The sequence below is a fragment of the Mus caroli genome, unplaced genomic scaffold (assembly GCF_978045245.1).
Source record: "Mus caroli unplaced genomic scaffold, Mus_caroli_1 scaffold_1, whole genome shotgun sequence".
NCBI classification, from domain to species: Eukaryota; Metazoa; Chordata; class Mammalia; order Rodentia; family Muridae; genus Mus; species Mus caroli.
The window spans coordinates 12642301-12667816 of record NW_028227256.1 but is presented as its reverse complement, the minus strand read 5'-3'; the positions used below and the strand labels follow the sequence as shown (position 1 = coordinate 12667816).

Genomic DNA, 25516 nt, shown 5'->3' with positions numbered 1-25516 from the left:
ATGTTTGCCAAGTGTGTGTGAGGCCCCAAGTTGTATCCCTACCTAAGGAGAGAGAACAAGATAAAAGAATATTTTAATGAGCTACTGACTTAGTTTGGGTTTTATTGTTGTGAAAAGGTACCATGACCAACTCTGATAAAGGAAACCATTTAATTGGGCCTGGCTTATAGTTCAGAGGTTTAGTTCACTACTGTCATTGTGAGAAACATGGCAGTATTCTGGCAGACATGCCTCTGGAGAAGGAGCTGAGAGTTCTACATCTTGATCTCAACTCAGTAGAAGGGGATTGTGTCACACTGGCCAGACCTGAGCATATGTGAGACCTCCATCTCCATCTCCACAGTGACACCATTTCTCCAACAAGGCCACACCTCCTAATAGTGCCACTCCCTATGAGCCAAGCATTCAAACCTATGAGTGTATGGGGACCACTCCTGTTCAAGACACCACAGTTACTTTCAGTTTTGTGGCAAGACGTTTTGTGCCTCAAGCCTGTAGTCTTCTTTACATTTTTCAGGTTTCCCAACCTTTTAAAACAATCCAACACACTGGAGACTAAGTGTTCAAATAGATGGCTGTATAGCAGACATTTCACATTCAAACCACCGAGGATGTCAAGGACTGGCAATGGCCATTAGAAGCTGAGAAGAGTCTACTACATTTCTACTACCTTCAACCTGTTATTCGAGAACACAGTTCTCTTGTTGCTTTCAACTCTGCAGTTTGTGGTAATTTGGTATAGCATCTGGGGGTTTTGAATTCAGCTAGGTTGTTTAGTCAATTAGATATTCCAATCTTTAATGAGTGGATAGCACTATGAACACTTTAAGAGCTCTTAAGTGTGTTTACTTCAAAAGCAAATTTAATGTCATTTGACAAGGAAGGCTAGAATCCTAGTCAGCAGGAAAGCCAGTTTAATTGGGGGACACAAAGTTGTTTTTACTGTTGGATGTAAATAGCTAGGATTTGTCACTTAGATAATTAACACCGGTATTTTAAGGAGCAGCTCAAGACAAGCTGGGACATAGGGGAACAGAAACTGAAAAAAACACTTATACCAGCAGCATGCAGGTAGGCTGCGGTCAATTAGGAAATATTACCAACAGTAGATTGTAAGCAAAGTTAGCCACAAGAAACTTCTCTGATATTAATAAGTTGAAAAACCCAGCTAATCTTTGAGTTGTTCTTGCTTTTGCTTTATTATTTTTAATTGGTTTTAAAAGTTAGCACATAAAATGATGGGTTTCTCTTAGACATTTTAAGACACTCATCATTATTCCCCCCTCCCATATTCTTTCTGGGCCTGAGGCCCTCTTTCCTTACACACTGTCCTTTCTGCTTTCTTGACACATGAATTCCACCATCCTCGCTTTCCCAGACTCTCCTCTCCCCCTTCAGATCTCTTCCTTCCTTCTATTGGTCACTAACCCCAGCCTCACATTGAAATCTAGATTCTGCACACAGGCGACATCATCCAGTGACTTCTGAGTCTGACATCATCGCTCAAGATCTGGATTCTCCGGGGTTGTCTATTTCCCTGAAAATGTCCTGACTTTATTTTCTTTACCCACTTATCTCTGATGGACATGTAGGGTGGTTCCATTTCTGGCTATTGTGACTCAGTCAACAATGGACTTTAAGTGTCCCTGTAGCGTGTTGGTTCAGAGTTCTCCTGTACATCTCAGGAGTGCTAGACTCCCTCATGAGACAGTTCTACTTTTAGCTTTTTGATGAACCTCTGCCTTGACTTTGATAGTGGCTATGAAATTCCCCCATCGGGGGAGGAAGGTTTCTCTCCCCCAGACCCTGAGGAGTATTAGTTGTTTCTTCTCTTCCTAATGATAGACATTCTTACTGTAATGAGAAGGAATCTCAAAGTAGCTTTAATTTGATGGCTAAGAATTTAAAAAAATATTTACTGACCATTTGTATTTCTTCTTTTGAGAAGTAGCTATTCAGTCGACTAGCACATTTGTTGATTAAACTGGATAATTCAATTGTTTAATTTTGTAATTCTTTATGTATTCTAGATATTAATTTCCTGTCTGATGTATAGTTGGCAAAGATGGTGCTGGTTTATAAGTTAAAGGCACTGAGAAATTATTATGCCATTGTGTAGATAAATGGATTTTATGTCAAAAGTACTTAAAGTGTCAGGGTACAGGGACATCCAGGGGGCCCTCTTCACTCAGAGGAGAGGGTGGGGAAGGATTGTGGGAGGGGATGGCTGGGAGAGAAGCAGTGAGCTGGATGTAAAGAGAATAATTACAAATAAAATTAAAAATGTATTATGTGTCCTGATATTTTTTATTTGACCCTTAGTAATGGTAGGTCCTGCTAAAACATTGCAGTGGTTGTCTGTGGAATGAACATAATTCCCCCCCCACTCCCCCACCCCAAAGTGTGAGTAGCAATCCATTGGTGATTTCCAATCACTTTGAGCCTTATAGATTTCTTAGACCACAAGTTAGGCATGCTTGGAAGCATGGCTAGAGGCTGTGACAGGACAATCATGTGCATGCCAGCACCTTACAGATTGTTTGCATAAAGGAAGTGGAATGCGTGTTGAAGAATCCTACCTATCATTGTTTCTGATGTTAGCGGAGACCTTTGTAGGTCTAGAGACAGTTGGAGTAAGGATGAATTTAAAAACTGCATCTTCTAGTGCTTTTATTCTTGATCTCCATGGATGGGAATTACTTTCCACTGTGGTTTGCAGGACTTTAAAACGCCATGGATGTTCCTAAGAGTCCACTGCAAATGGCAAGTTGGGTGGGCAGGCACCTTGCCTTGCCACAGACTTGGTGGAGTTGTCTCCCAGACAGTGCCAAAGGCACTAGGCAACTAGGTAAAGAAGGAGACATTTTCAATGGAAAATCTCTAACAAAAGCAACTTAATTTGCTTTTATTAATTATAAAAATAATAGACATACACACACACACACACACACACATATGTGCAGATATATATGCAAACAGAGGTCTCTGTCCCTTGAAGTTAATGATGCTGATAAGTATTGCTCTGGAGAGTTGTGTTGGAGCATCAAAGGAAAGACCTTGATATGACCACAAACCCCTTTCCCATGTTAGTTCCTCACAAATAGATGCTTTTATTTGTGGTTATGGGTGGTGTTTACAGAACTAGCTACTGAGTGAGGCTCTGTGCTTTGGATATTGAGGCCCTTCTAAATGCCATTCCAGTTTTGCATATGCCAGGAAGCTAAAATTTGACACTCCCAAGCAAGCAGAGGACATGTCTAACACATTATTTTAAGATGGCACATAAAAACTGGAATCCTTTGAGAACCTGGTTGCTATCATCCAGTTGAAGCATATTAACTAGCCTCTGCAAAGGCTGCTATGAATGCCCAACCACTGTACCATGAACACATTTTAACTAACATCTAGGATGCTACAAGGCTTGGGACCAGGGAAGACAGAATCACCGGGGGTCTCCTTCTTTAGGAGAAATTCTGTGCAGTTTTGGAGAATTGGATAAACATAATAAAAATAGGGAAGTTTCATGTCATCACATTATTTACAATTCTTTATACATGATTCTGTAAGATGTTGTCCAGGTCTGAGCATCTAGCCCTGCGATGCCCATAAAAATGTGTTATTCTCATCAAAGTTCTCTGTATGCACATGCAAATCCATGTGACTGTCATCTGCCGCCATGAAACCTCCTTAATCTTTGTTCTGACACAGTAATCTGAAGAAGACAAAATTTGAGCTTTCTATATAAATGCACTAGCAAGCAAAACAATCACTTAAGCCCTTTATGGCATCAGCCTCATTCCAGTTTCTAATTTCAAAACAGTGTTTGTTTCTTAGAGTTAAGTAGACCAGAGAACAAAGCCAGGCACACGATGACTTCGTATATAAATGAAACACACCATTTTTGTTTGAGAGTTTTCATCCTATTGATACGGTTGGGAGACTGTTAGGTACTGAAGCTTTGACAGATAAACAAAGAACACCCAAGTCCACATGCAAAGCAGGCTGAAAGAAACCATTGATTTGCTCTCTATAAAACCATGACTAAGTAGTTTGAAGATGAGAATGTACTTGTCCAATTGCAAATTGGCATCCCAAATTTGCCAGGGAAACACTGTGTGGAACAAGTTATCTATCTTGTTATTATTTAGTGTGCTTCTTGTTCCGTTTACCTCTTCGCCATTCCCTCCCCTTTCTACCCCTCCCTGCTCTCTGTTAATCTCCTTCTCTTCCCTCTCCTCCCCTGCCCTCTCCTCCCCTCTCTTCTCTCTTCTCCTCCTCTCCTGTTTCTTTCTTGTCTTCTTCATTCCCTTGTGGGGCCAAGTCCTGAGCCCCTTTAGGCCTGTTCAAAGCTCTGCAACACAGCATGTGGGCTGCTACCCTTTCCTGATTTTTTTTCCCCTCAATCAAGTGGTTTGTTTTTGTTTTGTTTTGTTTTGTTTTGTTTTGTTTTGTTTTGTTTTGTTTTGTTTTGTTTTTCAGCAATCTTTGCCTACGATCCTTGTTCAACCAACCTGTCGCCATCAATATAGTGGATTATATCTTGATCCAATGACTATGTTCTTGTCAGGAGAATTTTAGATGAAAGCATTTGGGATTAGTATAATCTATTAAATTATAACACAACACATTTATCAGGTCAAATTGTAAGCCTGAATTTACTAGAGAAGTAACTTAGTAAAACAAACCATTAGTTTTTAATTTTTATCACTTAAATAAATAAATGGTATAAATTGGTTGGTCCTTTCCTTTCCTTTCCTTTCCTTTCCTTTCCTTTCCTTTCCTTTCCTTTCCTTTCCTTTCCTTTCCTTTCCTTTCCTTTCCTTTCCTTTCCTTTCCTTTCCTCTCCTCTCCTCTCCTCTCCTCTCCTCTCCTCTCCTCTCCTCTCCTCTCCTCTCCTCTCCTCTCCTCTCCTCTCCTCTCCTCTCCTCTCCTCTCCTCTCCTCTCCTCTCCTCTCCTCTCCTTTCCTTCCTTTCCTTTGTCTTCCCATTTTGATTTCATTGGCATAGTAAAAATTTATGTTGTATAGAAACCTAGACACTTGCTTTTTTAATGTGGCAAACAATGGTCAAATAAGAACACTTAAAATAGAGTCAATCTATTAACTAGATTTCAAGCTTTTTACTCTGGAAATTGTTCGTTTCAACAAAATGACCATCTGTGCATTTGAGGACAGCACAAATCAACTCCCTCTCACTTACACGGCCTCAGTTTGGCTTTCTTTTTTTGAGAGTATTACAATAAGGGTGATATCTTACATATTAATGACTGCTTTTAGTCAACTGATTATAGTATTTATTCTCTCTCATTCTGCTGAGGATATATTTGGTACTAAATTCAACCTTTTGATTCCTGGTTTCACTTAGCCATAGATGAGTTTATTTTTTAATTTATTATTTTTTATTTACTCACATGCTAAATAGTTAATGATTTCTCAATTTTAGTAATCAAAAAAGTATCACAAGGAATTTTCCCCTTCTCAGCTTAATAATTTACTGTGGGCTTTATGCCTCACAACTTCTTTTTGTAAATAACAATCTTGTATTTAACCAACCTTATGTAAATGCATGTGAGGTTGATGTAAAATCAATCCATAATGTAAACAAATTATTTTTCCTTTACTCTAAGATTCTGGAGTTGCTAAGCTCTCATGGATCTCATGATCTCCATATAGATTTTGGTTCTACATCCCTGCGTCCAGCCTCTTCTGTGGTGTGTTCATTAACACAGTTGCCAGTCTCTCTAGACTTACAGAAAGTTGAAAAAAGAAGCCCATGATGTTGTCATTTAATTGCTATGAATCCTCCCTGCTTTAAAATGTGTGAGTGTGTGTGTGTACGCATTCGCGTGTGTGCATGGAAGTCAGAAGACACCTTGGTGGAGTCCCATCTCTCTTTCTATGTTCATGTGAGGATGGAATTCAGGTATGAGCAGAAGTTTTTGGAAAGAACTGCACTTTATACTGCACTTTCTTTGGTTTAAATGATTATTAGAATTCAATGACTGTTGGAACGTTGGGATGTTTTAAGTCCAGAGGCTAAATACAGGTTGTGGTTGTAAGATGACACAGGTTGACAAGCTTACAAAACAAGCACCTTTACTTGCTGAATCATCTCTCTGGCCTGTCCCTAGTCTGTTGTGGTTTTTATTGTTTTGGGGATTGCTACACACCCTTGTTATCTTAAAATACCTATTTAGGAGTTTCTACCGTACTTATGACCTTATTGTTCCCAGATAAAAAAACCACAGCAACCTTTAGATCTATAAGAAGCTTTCGAGCACCACAGCTGGGCAGATATCAGCCTTCTATGCTATTTTCTCTGCTTCTTGGTGGTGATGACTGAGATATGACTTGGGCCTGTTCTGACTGGGCCGCTCCTACTCCATCAGGCCAGCCCTTATGGCCATGTGCTCATGATGCTCCTACCCCATGTCAACTTCCTTCTTCTTCCTCCTCACTCTTCTTGTGGTCTCTACCTGAGACCCAGGAACCAATGCTTTGCCCATCAATCAGGGATAACTTGGGAAGGGAGCAAGGTTTACACAAAAATGCTGGTGTATGTGACAATTCACTGTGTTGGGGCCACTAGGTCTTGGGATACAGAATTTAGCATTCAAATACATGGAAGCACCAGACTACCCTCTACATATTTCTATTACGAATGCTACCCTTACTGCCTTTAGGTATGGCTCCTGTGCATCAGTAGGTGGCAGAGAGGAGAGAAGCTATACTGAGCTTAGTGTTGTGACCTCTGAACATCTGAATGATGAGTAGCCTAGAATTCCATGAAAAATATTGAACCTCAGATGATTACCAGTTCGACACCAGGGGCCTTAGACAGGGAATTAGCCTGAGATAACCACAAGTCTGGCACCATTCTGGCTGGGATGGGTTCCCAGGATGAACCCAGGGCAAGAGTGAGCCTGAGACAGATAACTCTTGCAAAAGACTATTCGGGCATGCTCAGGTTAGGAACAGTTCTGAGATGACCACTAGACTAGTGCTATGGTGCCCGGAGATGGAGCTAGCCTGAATGACCACCACTTGGGTGCTGCACAGGCTTGGCAGGGGCAGACCACGTTGGAGTTGAACCCTGTCCACTTGCACTCCTGAGACCACTCCTAGAATGACCCCAGATACTAGGAGACCCCAGGAGCCACTAAGAGGAGCAAGTAAGTGGTGGAGAAATGGAAAAGAAAGAGAAACAGAAGGGTGTGGACACAATGAAGACAGGCAGAACTGGAGACTTGAGGATAGTGGGGAATAGCTTGATCTGAGTAGCTGGTGACTGCTGTCCAGGGCTCCATCTGGGTACATGACCAACAACAGCAGGAGTCTGTTACCTTCAAAGGTTAGGCAGACATCACTAGTTTGGGACATGTTGATGATATTTGAGGACTATGAGGAACTGGCCCTACCCCTCACGTGGGCATTGTGGGAAAGCTGGCCCGGCAGCATGAGAGCAGAGGAATTGATCCTCTTCCTAGCCAGCTGTACCTCACCTGGGCAGCACTGTAGAGCTGGCCCTGGATTTAGGAGTTGTGGGAGAACCAGCTCTGAGGGCGTGAGAGCTAGCAAAGTGACCAGCTCAGCCTAGTTCCAGGGCTTTGAATTGACCCACTCCAACATCTATCCCATCAATGAACTTCTGCGGTGCATAAAGGGGCTGGTCCTACAGATCCAAAACTAGAGTATCTCCATGACACAGGGCATCAACAGGATACCCAGGAGGAGTCAAAACAAAAAATAGTATCGTTACCTCCGCAAAAAAAAAAAAAAAAAAAAAAAAAAAAAAAAAATGCCTTTTCCTAAACTTAATTTTCTTCTATCTTGCTATAGTATGAATGTTTGCATTCCTCAAAAATTCCACTTTGTTAGGAGAGGAAGTAGATATGAACAAACTACATGATATATATTCATAAATTGTAATAATGATCCCTGATTATGAACATATGCTAATAATTTAAAAGAAAAAAATAATTTAAAAGAAAAAAATGGTATGTTCAAATTTTGACAGTCATGGTATTTGAAGGAGAATTCTTTGGAAGGATTGGCTGCTAAGAGTGGGGCCCCATTGGGCAGGATCTGTCTCCTAATAGAAGAGACGAGAGAAACTTTAAGTAAGGACATAGGGGAAAGATATCTGTGAACCAGGAAATAGGACTGCGCCAGACACAGGCTGCTCATTCCTTGATCTTGTTCTTGGCTCCCTTCATAACTGTGGGAAATAAATGTCCATTGTTTATAAGCTACCCAGTGAACAGTACCTTGTTCTAGCAACCTGAAAAAACTAGGGCATGTTTTTTTTTTCACTTTGCCTTTCTGAATTTTTCTTAAAAGACAAACATCATCAAAGCACAGTTTTTGTAGCACAATGCTATCTGTTGCAATGGGAATGGCAAGACTTCAAATGTTACATACTCATGAAAGTCTGGGTGGAAGGAGTCGTCTCTAGAGAATCAAGGTAGCATCTCAGCTTTCTAGGAGAAATAGCAACCAACCACTGGTCTGAAATGGATAGCCTCGAATCCTGGCACTTACAGATTGATGAGAGGCCTGTGTCTTGAGCCACCTGTAATGTCCTGGATTCTAAGATGTGAATGCTTGTAGTCTTTGTCTTGGCTTTCCTTTGAATTCAGGAATTCATTCAATGCTGTTGTCTTAAAATGGTGGAACTGAGGGTTTCTAGGGATATTGTACCCAGTCTGAAAGCAGAACAGGATCCTAACAGCCATCTGTGCTTGAGTTTGGAAATGGATAGCTGGGTGTACCAGATGTTTTTAAAATGCAGTTTCCTGTGGGAAAGGATCTGAATCTTACCATTATACACGCTCCAGCCAACATTTTGAAATATTAATGAGAAACTGCATTCTGGAAACAAATTGATTCATCTATGACACAAGGCTTGTTCTCACCAGTAGGTGTCTCTGTTCCATCATGCTCTGGCCCAAACACAACTAGGTTTCTCCTGGACCTACATGTTACATAAAAGGCATCTTTTCTTTAGAAATCCTATACTTTGGAGAGAAGATATAAACAACTTCTCTTTATTTATACTCACTTTGACTCTGAATTTGGCCTTGCTTCACATTGCTGGTTGCTGAAAATGTTGGAGGGTGTTTTCAAGATAAACTCCCTTTTCATTCTTTGGTACTTAAATTAGCCCAGTTGCTAAGCTTTATCTCTGTTAGATAAAACGGTGCATTTCCGAGAAAAACAGCAATAAATACAGTGTAGGCATGAAGCCCGTTCAGAAGGCCAGAATCTTCCTCCTAAACAGTTGTTTCCTCTCTGATAAAATGGAGCTTCCGGTTAGGCTACACGGGTATTCATGTAAAGCACGAATCTTTGAGAGCTGGTATTGATAACAGCAAACTATGTGGCCTTGGGTCCTAGACTAACTGTGTCCATATTTGGACTCTGCCTTTCATTCTGTTTGCTTGTCTTTGAGTAGCATCCTCAACCTGTGTGCCAGTTTGCTCATGCACAGAAAGATAATGATGATAATGCTATTATTCTGTGACAACTCCATAGAGATTAAACATCATATGAGTTCAGGTACTCTGAACACCTCATGGTGTCTATGGGTTATATATGATAGACATTGTTTGTACATATAGGATAGAGCCCCTTTCGTTACCATTTTGACCCAGCTGAATTAAGGCAATGAATAGTTGCTGCAACATTGAGGTGCATGCCTCCTTTACAGCTTGTCTCACTTACAAAGGTGTAATAAAATTGCCTCATGGGTTTGTCCCCTGACTGAGTGATTTTGCCTGGCCTGTGTAATTTCTTAAGGGGAGAGCCAGCTGCCATCTCTTGCACTCCCAAGGAGGTTTTTCACACAGCACAACTCAAGAAATGCCTTCCACATGGAGTTGGGTTACAGACTTCAGTTGTTACAAACTTAACTTCAGGAATGAGGAAAATCAATCATTCTGTGTTAAATCACAACTAAGTATGGAAGTGCACACAGTGTTTTACTATATGACCAAAGAGTCATCCTTATGTTCCAAATAAGCTTGATTAATATATAAAATAGTTAAAAGGAGAGAATTAGTAGTGACAAACACACATGCATTAGCTCACGTCAATCTCTTAAAATACTTTTAGGTGGGTATCATCATTAATTCCAGCCAACAGCAAGGAAGCAAAAGGACCAATGACTCATCAGCACACCCAGTGCTTTGTTAATGAACACGTTCCATGTATTCTCACTACCACATGACAGCTGATACTACTTATATTCCCAGAGAGATGCTGAACTCTGCCAGTCTGATTCCTCAGGCAGCCCTGTTAAATAAGGAATGGCTTAGAGATGCTCATCCTTTAGGGGAACAGTACTGGACAGGACATGGAGTCGGACGAAGGCTCAAAAGCGATGATCCCTGGGATTCCTGGTCTTATAATCGTATTATCTGTGCTTTAATAAGCACTGGTTTCTTTTCTCTCTGGCTCAAGGACCTCTTACTGGCCTAGCAAGAGGCTTGGAACTCGTTAACTATTTGTAAAGCAGAGAGAAAAGAATTAAAATCTTTTACACAGGCAGTACACACACACACACACACACACACACACACACACACACATTCATATATATACATACTCTGGTTGGACCTGAATACCTAGCTCATCAACTCCTCAAGTGTTTATGCATACTTACATGTACACACATATGCCTACACACACATATATAGACAAACAGACATATACATATATATGCCTCGTTTGATCATAATGCACACCTGTGGCTTCTTTCTTGGATCTGACCTAGAATGAATGTTTTTCCTGGATCACAAATTTGTCCCAAGCCTATTTCTCTTTTTAGTGTAATTGTGAAAGCTCATTGTATTTCTTATTATGAAACTTTTACTTAATATTTTATGAGGAATGGGCACATTCTATTCTTGAGTCTAGCTTTATTATATATTTCTGGCAAAATACCCTAAAACCACCCCTTAAAACTTCCTAGTATTATTTAAACCAAATCAGGAATCCTATAAAATCACTAATTCATCTAAACAGCATTAATTCATGGGAGTTCCTTTTAAAGTTGATTTGTAGGAAATCTGCCCAATAGGGTGGGCTGATGTCCAGGAATCATTAGATAGTCATTAGATAATCAATAGTGATCAGCTGCAAGAAGCAATCCTGAGGTGAAGTCTCCTGGGACCTTGCCTCTCAGATTTCTCCCATTGTAGGCTATGCAGAAACAGCCACTTCCAGGAAAGTCACCTGCCAGTCTTAGCCTCTCCCAGATGGCTCCTGATACTCACACTCAAACTTGTACCAAGGAAGCACACAATTCAAGCCAGCCAAGAGCTGATGCTCAGTGTTTGGGTGCCAGGTGCTGGGGGGAGGGGCATCCCGATTGACAGAAAGAGTACTCGGTTTGGGCTGTGGTATATTTTGGTCAATGCTATAGTAGTCTCTTCTTTAATCATGGATAGGTAAAAGTGCTTGCTATGAAATCTGATGACCTGAGTTTGATTCTGTAGATCTAAATAATGGAGTTGAGAACCAACTTCTATAAGTTGTCTTCTGACCTCTACACACATACCATAGCATGTGTACCTCTTCCTACCAAAATAAATAAGTAGGTAAGTACATAAATAAATAAATAAACAAATAAATAAAAAAGCAAATCACGTGGTACTTGGTTTATTAATCTGTTCAATGTCATTTTCAAGTAAAAGATTTGTATGGTGTGTGTGTGTGTGTTTGTTTGTTTGTTTATTTGTTTGTTTCACCTCAGTTGTGAGTTTAGTTGTAATAAAGCTTGTAGGTCTGAGAGTAAATAAAGATCCTAACAGAGATGAATTGAATGCTCACACAAGGACAAGTGCCAATTTCAAATCTGTCTGTGTTCCCTGTAAATGAAGGGGATGCAAAGCTGGTCTCAAATCTCCAAAAGTCATTGAGAAGACTCTCGACTGGAGCCTAGAGATGTGGTCTGTCATTGGAATTTCTGCTTCAGAGAGACCTTTTAATATTTAAGAAGGAAAATAAATTCTCCAATTGGATACACATGCAATGCAGAAAATTGCTACCGATGTTATATTGAGTTTAATGTCTTTTTCAAAAACTCCTTGAGAAAAGAATAAACACATTATGCTTGGATGGCATATTCTATAGAGGAAGTCTCCTCTGTAGAAATGACTTTAGAATTATTACTTTCTCTTTCCTTTGCCAGTGTCTGACAGTGCATGATAAAAAATTAGAATGGGGGCATCCAAAGCTAGACCCTGAGTTTTTTTTTTTTTTAATCGCATGCTGAACAACAGCACAGAGGTAAAATCTCATTACTGCAAGTCAGAATACATTTGTTCTTGTGCTGCTGATATAGATTTTTTTTTTTGGTTTTTTGAGACAGTGTTTCTCTGTATAGCTCTGGCTGTCCTGGAACTCACTTTGTAGACCAGGCTGGCCTCGAACTCAGAAATCCGCCTGCCTCTGCCTCCCGAGTGCTGGGATTAAAGGCGTGCGCCACCACGCCCGGCTGATATAGATTATTTTTAATAAGTACACTTGCATATTAACTAACTATCCATATTTGTAGATTCTTTTCACTTGCTGTAATTTTGCTTTTGTTCATACCCATCTATAAAAACACTTGTCTTGGGGTTCTCCCTGATCATGACTTAATCCAGAATGCAATGGGTCCTTACAGTCCCTTTTCAGGTGCTTGATAAAAGTTTCTTCTATGTACCACTTCCTCATCTTGATGTCACCCACTTCCTCCAATGCCAGGCTGAAATTGCCTGCTCTTTAATTTCCTTCATGCCCGCCATACCCCTGCAGCCGAGTCTCACCACCCCAGTGTTTGCCAATCACTGCTAGCGTTCTTTTTATTCTTCCAGTCATGTCAGTGGTTCCCTATTACCATCTAGACACAGGTGGTTCTCAAATCTACATTTCTAAGAGAGTTGCTGCCACTATCAGTAGTGATATACTGAGACCCTGTGCTTCTCAACATTATATCACCCAATAGCTTATGAAATAGACAATGCCATCTTCCTATCAGTTGTAATGTTCTCTTTTGTCTGTGACTCTATGTGCATGTTGGTCCTACATCTGGTAATGTTCCTTCTCTTCTCACCCCACTGGCATACATCTGGTTTGCAATTAGATCACATGTCCTCTGGCTCTGCCCTGAGACCAGGTTGAGTGCAGCTTCCATGTTTCTTCTTGTTTCTCCCATCAGATCATTTGCTACACCGATGGCTCTTCTGTGGCTGTGTTGCTTGTTTCTAAGCTTTGTGACGATAGTGGCCATATCCACAGTCTTTCTTCTTACTATTTATTTATTTATATTGAAAATCTTTGGAATGTGAGCAGTGTTTGACAAATATTGGTTGGCTGTCTGACTAAACCTGAAACTCCTTGAGACAATTTGAAAAATAACCAGGAAGAAAAATAGTGACTCTTTTCCTATTCTTATAGTACCATGGGTATAAGATGGTTGAGATCAGCCGCTGCGTTGAGGGTATTTTTGTTGATGGGTCTACTAGGTCAGAGGGGTGGAAGCATCTTTTAAAGGGTGTTCCTCCCAACCCTTGTTGATCCTCTAAGAAGCGGCAGGCATGTCTGCGGTTATGTGACTCAGCATTGCTCCTGCTATTCTGCAGCTGCTGTGTTTGTATGACTCTCACCACTTCTGACTTTGGCCACAGCAACACCTTTCTTCTTGCCCTTTACCTCTTCCTTTCCTAGGCCTCTCTTTGTCCTTCAGCCTCCATGAACCTCCTAAGTTCTTCAGCTGGTCATTGTGGGTTTGACATTTCATAACTTCTTGTTTATAAGGCATGTGGCAATGCTTCTGAGAGGCTGTTTATAATTCTGCCCCAATCTCATCTTTCTAGCCTCACTTGCCTTCTAAGCCTAGTCATGCTCATTTTGCTGTAGCACACCACGAGCTTGCGGTTGCTCCATCCATCCATTCATCATTCCCTAACCAATCCACCAACTGACAGAGTGGTACTGAGTGCCAGACATTGGGATAAATTGCTGAACAAATTTAGACATGATTCCTGTTCTCACTTTCTGGAGACAAGCATCAATCAAATAATCAATAAGTGAGTTTATTTACAATTAAAATCAGATCTGTGAAGGAAATACTGAGACTTAGTGCCATAAAGATGGCTGTCGTGGACTTGAGGGTCAGGGATGCTTCTCTGAAAACATGGTGTTGCAAGGAACAGAAATGACAGAACTAGACAGGGGCAAAACAGTGCCTCCAAAATCCTCACTGAATGAAACAAAAATGCCATGGAAATACTTAAAAGGAGAAAGTTAGTGTAGAGCCTGTCTTAGATGAGAGGTCCAATAGACAGTGTCTTAGGATGCTGGGAAGGGGACTTGACTTCCTCATCAAATAAGGGGACAAACGACCTGAAACTCACAGTAAGAACCGATTGGCTAAGGCTTTAAACCTTATTCTACATGTTCTACATGCTATGTTGGATATTTACATTGTCCACTAGGTTCGTAGACATCTGAAAGCCCTTCTTCAGGCTCCTCTCAATCTAAATTCCTAATTACAGTGACACAGAGAGAGAAAGATGGAGATGCTGTTGCTTAGACACATTCCTCTGGTATAATCTGACTTAGAAGCCTCTACACAAAGCTTTGATTTTTTGTGAGGGGTGGGGGAATGAAAGAATCTAAATATCTCTCAGTGTGCTTTGAGGTCAGGTGCTAGACTGCACATGACAAGGGTGCTAAGCCAGGTCTGTGCAGTGAGGCAGTCTGTAGCCTTAGATTGACTTCATTTGCCCAATACACATTCTCTCCTATGCAGTCTACAGCTTTAGAAGATGTACTTTTAAGTTGTTTTTGAAGACTGTACTTTGGTTTTATTTATCAAGGATACTTCATGGTTGGTTAATTCTTTGTAAATAAAAGGAACAAAGAACACATACTTATCAGCAAGCAACTATTTTTACTTCCAAGCAAACAAACATTGATTTGCTTGTCTGCTATTAGTGGCAACATTCTTATGGTGGCACTGATGGTACTGCATCTTTGGGTAGAATATAGAAGATATATCCTTGTAATCATAGACTCTCAGTCATAATTGCCCCATGCATTGTTCAAGGACAGGTAATATGAGGTCACAATGGGTAGCTCTGGTGGCAGAAGTGTGACAGAACTTAACATTCATTAGAAAGCAATCAAATGATGAGGCAGTCTGCTGTCAGGAAAGTTATATTTTAGAAAGTCAAAACATTGTGAGTCACTCCTTTAGAATGCAGTTCTCTATTTTGGCTCCATCTCATTAATTTGCAAACTAACTTCTACTCTAAGAGAGGAAATGATTTTTTCGTAAAACCATCCTAGTAGCTTTCTTTCATGGTATAGTCTAAGTATCTTTGAAACTATTAAATATTCTGATTATAAAAAAAAAAGTGGTAACAAATGGTTTTCCTAAATTATTGATGCTCTTGTTTATTAATTAGACCTCATTTTAGGACTAATGATTATTGGGACTTCTTGGAGAGGTTTCTGAAGCCAACTAGAATCAAAAGCTCAATAGGGAAATAAAAACAGGAAATTCGCATGAAAAACAGTGAGGGGTTAGGGATTAAGATATCAGACTTGACTTTTTGTAGCAGAGAAGAATGAGCAAAGGAGGCAGCTAGGTCCTTGCTTTGCTTTTCTGTGTTCCTATTTCTTCTTCCATATCTGCAGACAGATATGCTCATATGTAGGACATACATGGAAGCTCCAGGGTGGCTTGACAACTCACCAGAAGGGTGAGGATGAGTTAAATAGTGACCTGATGGAGTGGAGAAAAGTCTTGCTCAGGAAGAACTCCTATGGGTTAGGCTTGTGGGAGTCTGCATTCCCCATGTCTCCTGATGTGTACCCCAGATATCTCATATTAATTCCTGATGTTCTGGCAGCTCCAAGTAAGCTCATGATGCCTCATGGACTGTAAGTAAGGTCTAATTACCATCTTCACAACCCTTCCAGTAAGTCTATGGTTAACGTTGGGCTTTTGGACTGGATTCAGTATTTGTGAGATGATGGCTTTTTAAAATTTTATTTTATTTTATTTTACTTTATTTTTATTTATTTATTTATTTATTTATTTATTTATTTATTTTTGCCAGAAGCAGGCCTATGTCACATATGCAAACAGTTGAGATACTCTCTCTTCAGTGGACCCTAAGGGTATTCTCAGGACTTGTATCCACAGCTGATTAGAAACCAATACCTGAGCTGGGGTGAAGTAGTAGGGTCTTAAAGTAGTAGGGCTTAGTGAGCATATCTGAGGACCTGAGTTTGATTCTCATACTATAAATAAAACAAAGCAACGTCCATAGCCGAGGACAGGTTATTGTGACTAGGCCTCTGGTTTGGTTTTGGTATAACCTTTCTTTCCCACCAAATGCTCCCATGCCATTCAACTCATGTAATTTTCTAATTCTTCCGAAATTTTAGCACATGGAAAGTTCCGCACGGTTCTGAGAGGTGTGAGGCTGCTGGTGGTGTCTTTGTTTAATGTTTCTGCAATTCAACTGCTTTACCTTAAGTTCCAGCAGAAGGGCCAACATGGAATGGAGGACAGTGTGATTCTGTGGGTGGTGGCTGTAGGTGGCAGGAGAAAGTGGAGGACACGTGAGAAACCTTGAGAATGCTATTCCTGTGGCCTATGTGGTCTTTATCAGTCTGCTGTCAGCTTTAAAATATATTCAATTATCTTGCTTTTCAGAAGTCAAGCTTAGCTTCTAAAAGATTTTGAGAAGCTGTAGCATACTTTGGCTATTAGGTCATCAGAAAGCCATTGAAAGGGAGGTTAGTATTTGCCAGCTGTTTTTTTTTTTTTTTTTTTTCTTGTTTTTGATAAAGGAAGATAAAGATTGCTTCTTCAGATCTTGTCAGATTTGTTTAAGAGTTCAGGGATGGCTGTTACTTATCCATCAGTCTATTCACTTGACTTAGTTACTTTTCTATTGCTGTGATAAGACATAATGACCAAGTTAACTTATAGAAGAAGGAGGTGATTTGGGTCCTACATTTTCAAAGGATTAGAGTCTGTGACCATCATGGTAGAGATTATAACATTAGGCAGGCAGGCATAGTGCTAGAGTGTAACTGACAGCTTACATCTGATCCACAAGTACAAGGTAGAGAGAGACACTGGGAATGACCCAGTTTTTGAAACCTAAAATCCCATCTCCAGTGACACCTCTCCTCCAACAAGGCCACATCTCTTAATGTTATATCAACTGATGCTCAAGATATGAACCTATAGGAACCATTCTCATTTAAATTTAAACTACCACACCACTTGTCCATCCATCAGTCTACTCTACTCACACTTTCATCCATTCATCCATCCATCCATCCTTACACACACACACACACACACACACACACACACACACACACACACACACACTCCTACCTGCGCATCCATCTGTCTATCCATATAGGCTATGTAAGGTACAGCAGTGAATGAGACAACATTTTTCTCTCTAGAGCCTAGATTCAGAAAACAGTTAAATTAAAAAAAAGTTCTAAAAAGTGATAATTTTTTCAGTACAAAGTTATACAAAGTACTATGGTAGCATTGATGAGGACCACTTTAATTTTTTTTTTAAGTACCAAAGATACATAAAGATAGTCAGCTAAACTAATTTAGTTTGGATCTGTGTTTTTTCCTCTTGTCCAATTTCAAAAAGATCTAAGACCATTTCAGGGGGCAGCAGAAACAGGAAGTGAAATTAATCTTGTATGGAAAGTTTCCTACTTTGGATAATTGAATTTCAAAGAATCTAAAACTGTGCACACTTAAAAATAGTACAGTAGTTATAGGTCTCAATAATAGAAACCTGTAAACACATCAACTTGCAAAAATAATTGGTGACATGGCCATCTTATGTATGCAAAGCAAATCATTTAGATAAAAATAGCATAATGGGAAAACGCTGGTATAAAAGTTTAAAATGAGAAATAGAAATATATTAATTATGCAGTTCTCCTCAAACTGCTTTTATAAATAAGCCATGTCTCCTTTTTAACATACTTGATTCATCTGAGAGTTAACTTTTTTTTTTGGATTGTAGTTATTTGTTTATATTTCCAAATGATTTTTATCTGTCTTTCAGGTATATAGTCTCATCAAATAAAAAAACGTAATGTCTTACCCATCCATGTACTCTACAAAATTAATTCCTTTTTAAATAAAATTATACCTCCATTGAATAAAGAAATATATTTCTTTTCTTTCCAAAACTTAGTGTAGCCAAAGAGAAAAACTTTTGTGTTATTTATCTGACCCTGATTTGGAATACCTGGTGTTTTAGAATTCTAGCTTTCCTGGGGAAGAGCATCTTTCAATATTTTATTAATTCTTTGGGAATTTTATACACACATGCAGTGTGTATTGATCATATTCACCCCTCCTACTTGCATCTTTAATTCTGTGAAGATCCATCTCCCTTCCTTACCTCTTCCCAATTTTGTGTTTCCTGTCTTTTCTTTTTTCATTTAACAGTACAGCAGTACTAATTTGTGCTGCTCATATATTCCTGGGTATAGGACCATCCACTAAAAACAATCAATCATTCTACTAAAGGCTATACCCTAAACAAATCCCTAACGTTCCTCCCCAGAGTCCACCGACTGTCAGAGTTCTACAGTTACAGGTGGACTCATGAGTCCAGGGAAAAATACGCTTTCTAAAGATTTAGGGTCATTGAATATTTACGAGTATTTAATAATTTGAAAACTTATTCTATGTCAAGGAACTGACATGATGTACCACAAGTCTGCCTCCCTCCCTCCCTTCCTCCTTTCCTTCCTTCCTTCCTTCCTTCCTTCCTTCCTTCCTTCCTTCCTTCCTTCCTTCCTTCCTTCCTTCTGTTCATTTGTTCCCTCCTTTTTTGTTGTTTTAATTTTTTCTTTTTCTTTTGAGATTATAACATAATTAAAACATTCCCTTCCCTCCCTCCAAACCTCTTACATACCACCCCAAATACACGGTCCCTTTTATCACTACTTGTTTTTACATGCAGATACATGTACATGTTTTGCATACATTTCAGTGTAGACACATGTATGTTTCTAAATATAACCTGATCAGTCTGTCAAATGTTACTTTTATGCACATTTTCAGGGCTGACTATGGTTTTGGATAATCAATTGGTGTTGTCTTCCATGGGGAAAAATACTTTCAGGGAAATACATACAGAAGGAGGAAGGAAAGGGTAAAGTAACAGTAAGGATGTCTGAGAAAGTCAAAAGGAGCCAGACTACTAACTATTCACCTAAAAAGAACTATAATACACTTAAGTTTCTCTATGTGTGTGATTATATTCATAAAAATACAGTTTTCTCATTTTGGGCTGATAATGTTCCCTCCAAGAGGAAAAAATTAACTAATAACTCCCCAGCCCCCAGTACCAGGCATGAAAAACTCTCTTTTGAGTTGTTGGTTCAAGAGACTACACAGATGCTACAGACTACTGCTTTTGCCCTTGGTAGAAGACAAGTCCCTGTTGCTGAAGATGCTGTGTGCTTCAGACTCAGTCCCCTGAGAACCTTGAGCAGGAACGACCTGAATGACCTAATGATTAGCTTTCTTGGTATCAGAAGGTACCATGCAAGCTTCCAAAGAAGGGAAACAACCAGCATCCTATGTAGCTGTGACAGCTACGAACTGGAAGTAATTTGAAAGGTGATCCCAAGAGTTTCAGCATTTACCTTCAGAGTTCTAAGGCTGGCGCCAAAAACTTGAGCTTGGTGATCTTCTGCTTAGTCTGTTGGGGAGGGTGGAACACTAGGCATGCACTACTGTGCTCAGTTTTGAAAGCAACTTTAAATAAAACATTTTAGTCTAGATGGATGGATATAGTGAACATTTTCTGTAGTCCTTCAGTGTCATAGTCTTTAGTTGGGGAGGAGAAGGAACCAGTGTGAAGGACAGGGAAACAATAGAGGGCAATGTGTGGTGATCAGAAGCCAAGTACAGGACATAGAAGAATGACATGGGCTAGCAAGATGGCTCAGGGTAAAGGCATCTGCCGCTAAACAGGAGGACAGATATTTCAGTCCCTGGGACCACGTTTTGGAAAGAGGGACTCAACTGTCACAGGTTGGCCTCTAACCTCCACATATGCCCCACTCTAAGACAATAATTTTTTTAAAAATGTAAACCAAAAACTTTTTAAAAGTTCATAACATTGTATAATAAATACATGTTAATATTAAAAATTTCATAATTACAGAGACATGAACTTTAAAGTTAGATAGAAGTGAATGGAGAAGTTACCAGAACAACCCATCTCTGATGTTTCTACTCACGGTGAGATTTATTCTCTCACAGATGGATATAACATAAGACAGAGGGACAGGAACATATTGATTTTCTTCACTACTCAGCGGTCACAGGCCAAATCATAGAACAAGTCAGTCATACTGTACTAAATGTTCAAAATGTGTACAACATTCAGGAGCCATATTTTAGAGATTGGACATGACCTGTCCTCTAAAGGGGTGAGTGTTAGATTGTGGTCCCCGATGTGGAAAGATGAGAGTGGGATAAAATGTTTAAGAGAGTCTTAGAGGAAAGGAAGGACATTATTGGGGGTGTCATGCTGGAAAGGAATTGATATCCATTTCACAGAGTAAGTTAATTGTTCTCCCGAGACTGGGTTGCCTGTTCCTACCTCACCCTCTGTCTTGTGATTACTCCTTTATGTACATGTCCCTGTCATAAGATAACCCACCACGATGTGGTGCAGCTAAGGTGACCCTGTAAGATCTGGCACCATGATTTTGAAGCTCCAGAGCTATGATCTAAATACACATTTTAAATCTTTTGGAAATTTTATTTATTTTCATTTTATGGATATGACTGTTTTACCTACAAGTGTGGCTGAACCCTCAGAGGCCAGAATCTTGTCCGATCGTGTGGAACTGGGGTTTATAGACAGTTGTTAGCTTCTGTGAACCATCTCTCTACTACCCCCAAACAAAAGTGTTTTTACAAGCAAAGCATTTCCTTGGGGTATTTTGCTATAGCAAACAAAGAAAGGCTTATAGACCACGTTATCTCCTAAAACTCTACTACATAAAATTTCTTTTGAAGTAACTGGGTTATTTACTTCACTGATTTTTATAGACGTTTTTATGAACTTTGGCTATAAATTGGACAACAGGATCTACCAACATTAAATAACACTAAATTTTTTCCATTTATCAAGTATTTTACCTTCAATGCTAATCTCAGGGGACATTCCTGATACTTTTCAACCTTATGAAGTTCAATTTTCTAATTCATAAGTTCAGAACTTTGCTCTTTTCTCTGGCAGGCAATATGCCATGTTTAAGATCTCAATTTCTAAAAATCTGCCCTCCTATCATAATCTCCACTTTCCCCAGCCTCCCTATTCTCTAGTCCATAACACCTACCACTGACTTCTCAAGCTCACAACCTTTATTATTTACTCTTCTTAGCTTCATGTCCTTTGGTGTCCATTGTGGATCATGTCCAATCCCTAAAATATGGCTTCAGAATGCCGCGGTCTCACCCACCTTCAACTTCATTGCTGTCTTGCCCATGCTCCTCTGGCATAGGTCAATGTCAACTCCTATCTTAACAGTTCTACTCATGGCCCATAGCCCACTGCTCCAGTCTGTTGAGTAATGCTGGCAGAAGCTCAAAGACCAGCATCATGGCTGAACCCCCCACACCGATGAAGGGTCCTATCTTACTTAGTACTTGGTTTCTTGTCTACTTCTTCTGCACGTGTCTCTCTCCCTTCAACACATCAGTTCATACTAGTTTGCACCAGCATCCTTTTAGATTCACTGAGAACTGTTTTCTCTTTGATAGGAGATAGCAGCACCCAGCATCGCAGCCAGTCAAATTCTTGCCCTGCTTTATATATTATTCGACTTTGATTGCTGATGTGAATTGAAAAAGCCACTGATGAAAGGGAATTTGGCAGCAACTAGCCAAGTACATATACCTTGACTCAGCTAATCTACATCTAGAAAGTTACCTTAAAGATAAAATGGCCCAAACACAAAATGCCTCCTTAAGCAGGGATTCATTCTAATACTATGTGAAAGAAGAAAGTGCACTGTCTGCTAATGCCATCAACTCCAAAAACTCATGAAAATAACACTCTAAGAAAGAAAGAGATGAAACCCTACCACCTTAGATCATGAATGTGGGTTGTTCAGTATTGATTAGGTGACAATAGCGATGTATAGAAGAAAGCTATGCTATACTATTTAAAAGATGATAAAGATGTGAATTCATATAGTTTTGCTTTAGGTAAAAAGAAACAATGCTAGTCTGACAGACTCTGAAGTATCAGTTTTTCCCAGGGCTGTGCTCTGTCCTCTTTTGTAACTCTAATACAAAATCATTTGCTAAAATGTGCCTGATGTTGTGGTTGTTTTGGGGTTGTCTGTTACCCTTCACACTGAACCTCTAATATCAGTGCTACATTCTGGCCTGCAGCTCTTCCTGTGTCCTTCAAAGGCTTGAGACCTTTGACCTAGTGCTTCCATGTTGGAGGAGTACACAGGGCACAAATAATGATGGCTATGAAAATCCCTGCTTAATATGTAACCAATATGTCATTGTCTCTTGAACTTGAGCACAAATGAGCATGGAGGAAGCACTCACTTTTCAATCAGGCCAACCAGGTTCAAAAGTAGATGAAGGAATGAAAGAATTCTATAAATGAAGTGCCTAGAAAAGCTTGTCATAAGCCAATATATGGAAATATACCCTCAGAAATGCATTGGTTTAGCCCAGTACTAGGTCCATGGTTAATGTTCAAAAATAGTTACTATTTGCGGAATTAAAAATTTTCAGGTTGGCTGAGAAGCAATATTCATGAGCCCATGAAGCAACAATCTATTCATATACATTTCTAGGAAGGTCAGCAACACTGGAGAGTGAACGAGCAGGGAATGTTCTGGCCCCATGTGGTAAGAGCTTTGTGTAGGTATAGTTTAATGAATGCTTTGGCTTCCATAATGTCGGCCCAAGCTGAGTGTGCCAGACAGGTGAGTAGTCAGCTTTCAATAGCAAGGAGTTTTCAGCTATAGTCATAGTCTGGGAAACACATCACCTGTCATGAAGTGAGGATCACTCCCTGCTTTCCAAATTTGTGAGTCTTTGCTAGACATGAAAATCCTCATGAATTCCACAAGAAAATTAATCCACATTTAATAAAATAGACTTTGAAGTATAAAATTGAAAGACAGATAAGCTAGATGTTGGGATCTAGGGATGCTTTTGGAAAGCCCCTTAAACACATAAGTCTGGCACTATTAGAAGTGATGACTTTGGAGCAAACAGGCTGTACAATTGTCCAGAATGCCTGTCTTTCCACTGGGTCTGTGACAGTCCCATAAAAATCCTCCTGTATCTGTGAACAGGCCATGCCCAAGAAGTCAAAGTTGTGAATGAAGAACAAGTACCAGGGTGAGAATTTTTCTCCTAATAGAATTTTATGTTGAACATTCATCTTTAGGACCCATGTTAAACTTCCTCCTTAAGCAAAAGAACGTTCAAGGCGGAAATCAAGACATTCCTAAGGAAGGGGAGTGCTGGAGAGAAGAGCTATGAGTTAATGAATTTGGGACAGATAGAAAATCAGTGAATCATTAGGAGTGAACCCTCAGTTTCAGGGTTCTCATGGCTGAGCTGCTGGGCTTACAATGTTCATTTTAAAGCAAGTCCATGTAAATATTTAGCTTGATCTGTGATTACATATGCAAAACAAAGACAGCATGGGAGCAGAATATGTCAAAAATCTTGCTATTGGCAAAAGTTGGCTTTTAAATGTGATGTTCTGGTAACTTCACAAATTGCATACTATCGCAATAAACTGGATAAGTTAGGATCTGGAAGTTTTACTTAATATGTTCCCCATTCTGTTTGCAAATTTTGGGGTTCTAGACATAAACTCTAGGGCTTATGCATGATAGGCTAGTGTTCTATCCTGGATCTACAGCCTCTATTCTAATTTTTGATTATTATTGTCTGTATGAAACACACATAATCAAGTAGATCATTATTTTTACTTGGTTAACTAATATTATTATAATAATTTTTATTATGAATTGTCTGTTACTCATAGAATGAAAGTCACAGAAAATATCACCTGGCAACTGCACCATAAATCCAAGAAATTACATGAAATTAATAAGAGGTAGTTTCTGTTATCATATAGGTATGAGTAAAGGAAGGAACAAGGCAATGGTTCTGTTGCTAGAATGTAATAAGAAACTTAAGTCTGGAATTGTCTAGAATTGGGATCATCCATTCATGTCACAAATATCAATAAGCTTATAGGTACAACCACAATTGATATTTCCTATGAAATTCTTCCAGTTTTCTAGTAGTGCAGAAAAAAAGTGCAACCAAACAGAAGCAATGAAAAAATGCTGAGTAAGGGTAAGTCACTATTGATAATGACAGTGAAGTGAGTATTTCTGATCTTGATTTCTTTATCAGGCTGAGAATTTGAGTTTCTCTGACTGACTGCTATCTTGACCTTTTCTTTCTAATGTCAACGCCCGGACACAGGAGAGCCTTCTGTTAAGATGCATCATGAAAATCAGTCATTGAGAGGAAGTGCAATGGGAAGAAATGTCTACTCTCAAATGTGGTGCTTTCTTTTGAAATATTTTCTGGGTCCTTGAATTCACTGTATTTGTACTAGTAATTTACTATTCAATCACTTGATATTTGAGGCCAACAAATTATACATATTAGGACAATCTTGGTAATGTACATACATCTGCATTGGCACGATGTATAAGTACAAAAGTTTCTCATGTATGAACAATCATACATAAAACCAAATCTGAACTGGCAAAATCAAAGCTAAGAGGTTGGTCATAATTATTCCGATTGATTGCTTAACATTTCTGTTATAATTCAAATATTTCCATCATTTACTGACTCATGAAATACCGTGTCGTGTTGGTATCATGAAAAACACTGAGCTCATAGCTGGATTTGAATGAAGGTGAAGAGCAGCACACGCTGCAATTGTACACTAAGTGAGAAAATGCAGAGATTGACAACGGCTGACCTCACAATAATTAGCAGTGGGATGAATGCAGCTACTGGTATCCTCTCTTAACTGGCTTACACAACAGAGAAATGGAGCAGTGTTGACTGTGGAAGAGATATTGGCTGAAATGTCTTATTAAATATCAATTGCCACTTAAGAAGACATCCTATGCTAACTTTCTCCTCTAAAACATTTAGCAGACCAAAACTCTGCCAGGGCACAGAGTGAGCATTGACATCACTCTTTGCAAAGATCCATGGAGATTTACAGAAACTCACTTAAGAAACTGGAAAAAGTAACAGTGCAAGTATATTTTGTCCTTCAGATTTTATGAGCTGTAAATGGCAACTTAAATGGTTATGAAATGTAGACCCTTAAAATTAGGGGCAAAATATATTCCTAATCAACATCTACATTCATTAGCCCAGATATTTTAAAACTTATACAGAAATCAATCAA

The 25516-nt window shown here is 39.4% G+C and overlaps 1 protein-coding gene and 1 pseudogene across 1 annotated transcript in view; one reads left to right on the top strand and one right to left on the bottom strand.

Moving 5' to 3' along the window:
• The window catches only part of Kcnb2 (potassium voltage-gated channel subfamily B member 2), a 423142-nt gene that overhangs the window by 22154 nt on the left and 375472 nt on the right, over positions 1–25516 (bottom strand). The gene's annotated exons all lie outside the window — the stretch shown is intronic.
• Positions 6672–6782, top strand: LOC115032500 (small nucleolar RNA SNORA17; annotated as a pseudogene).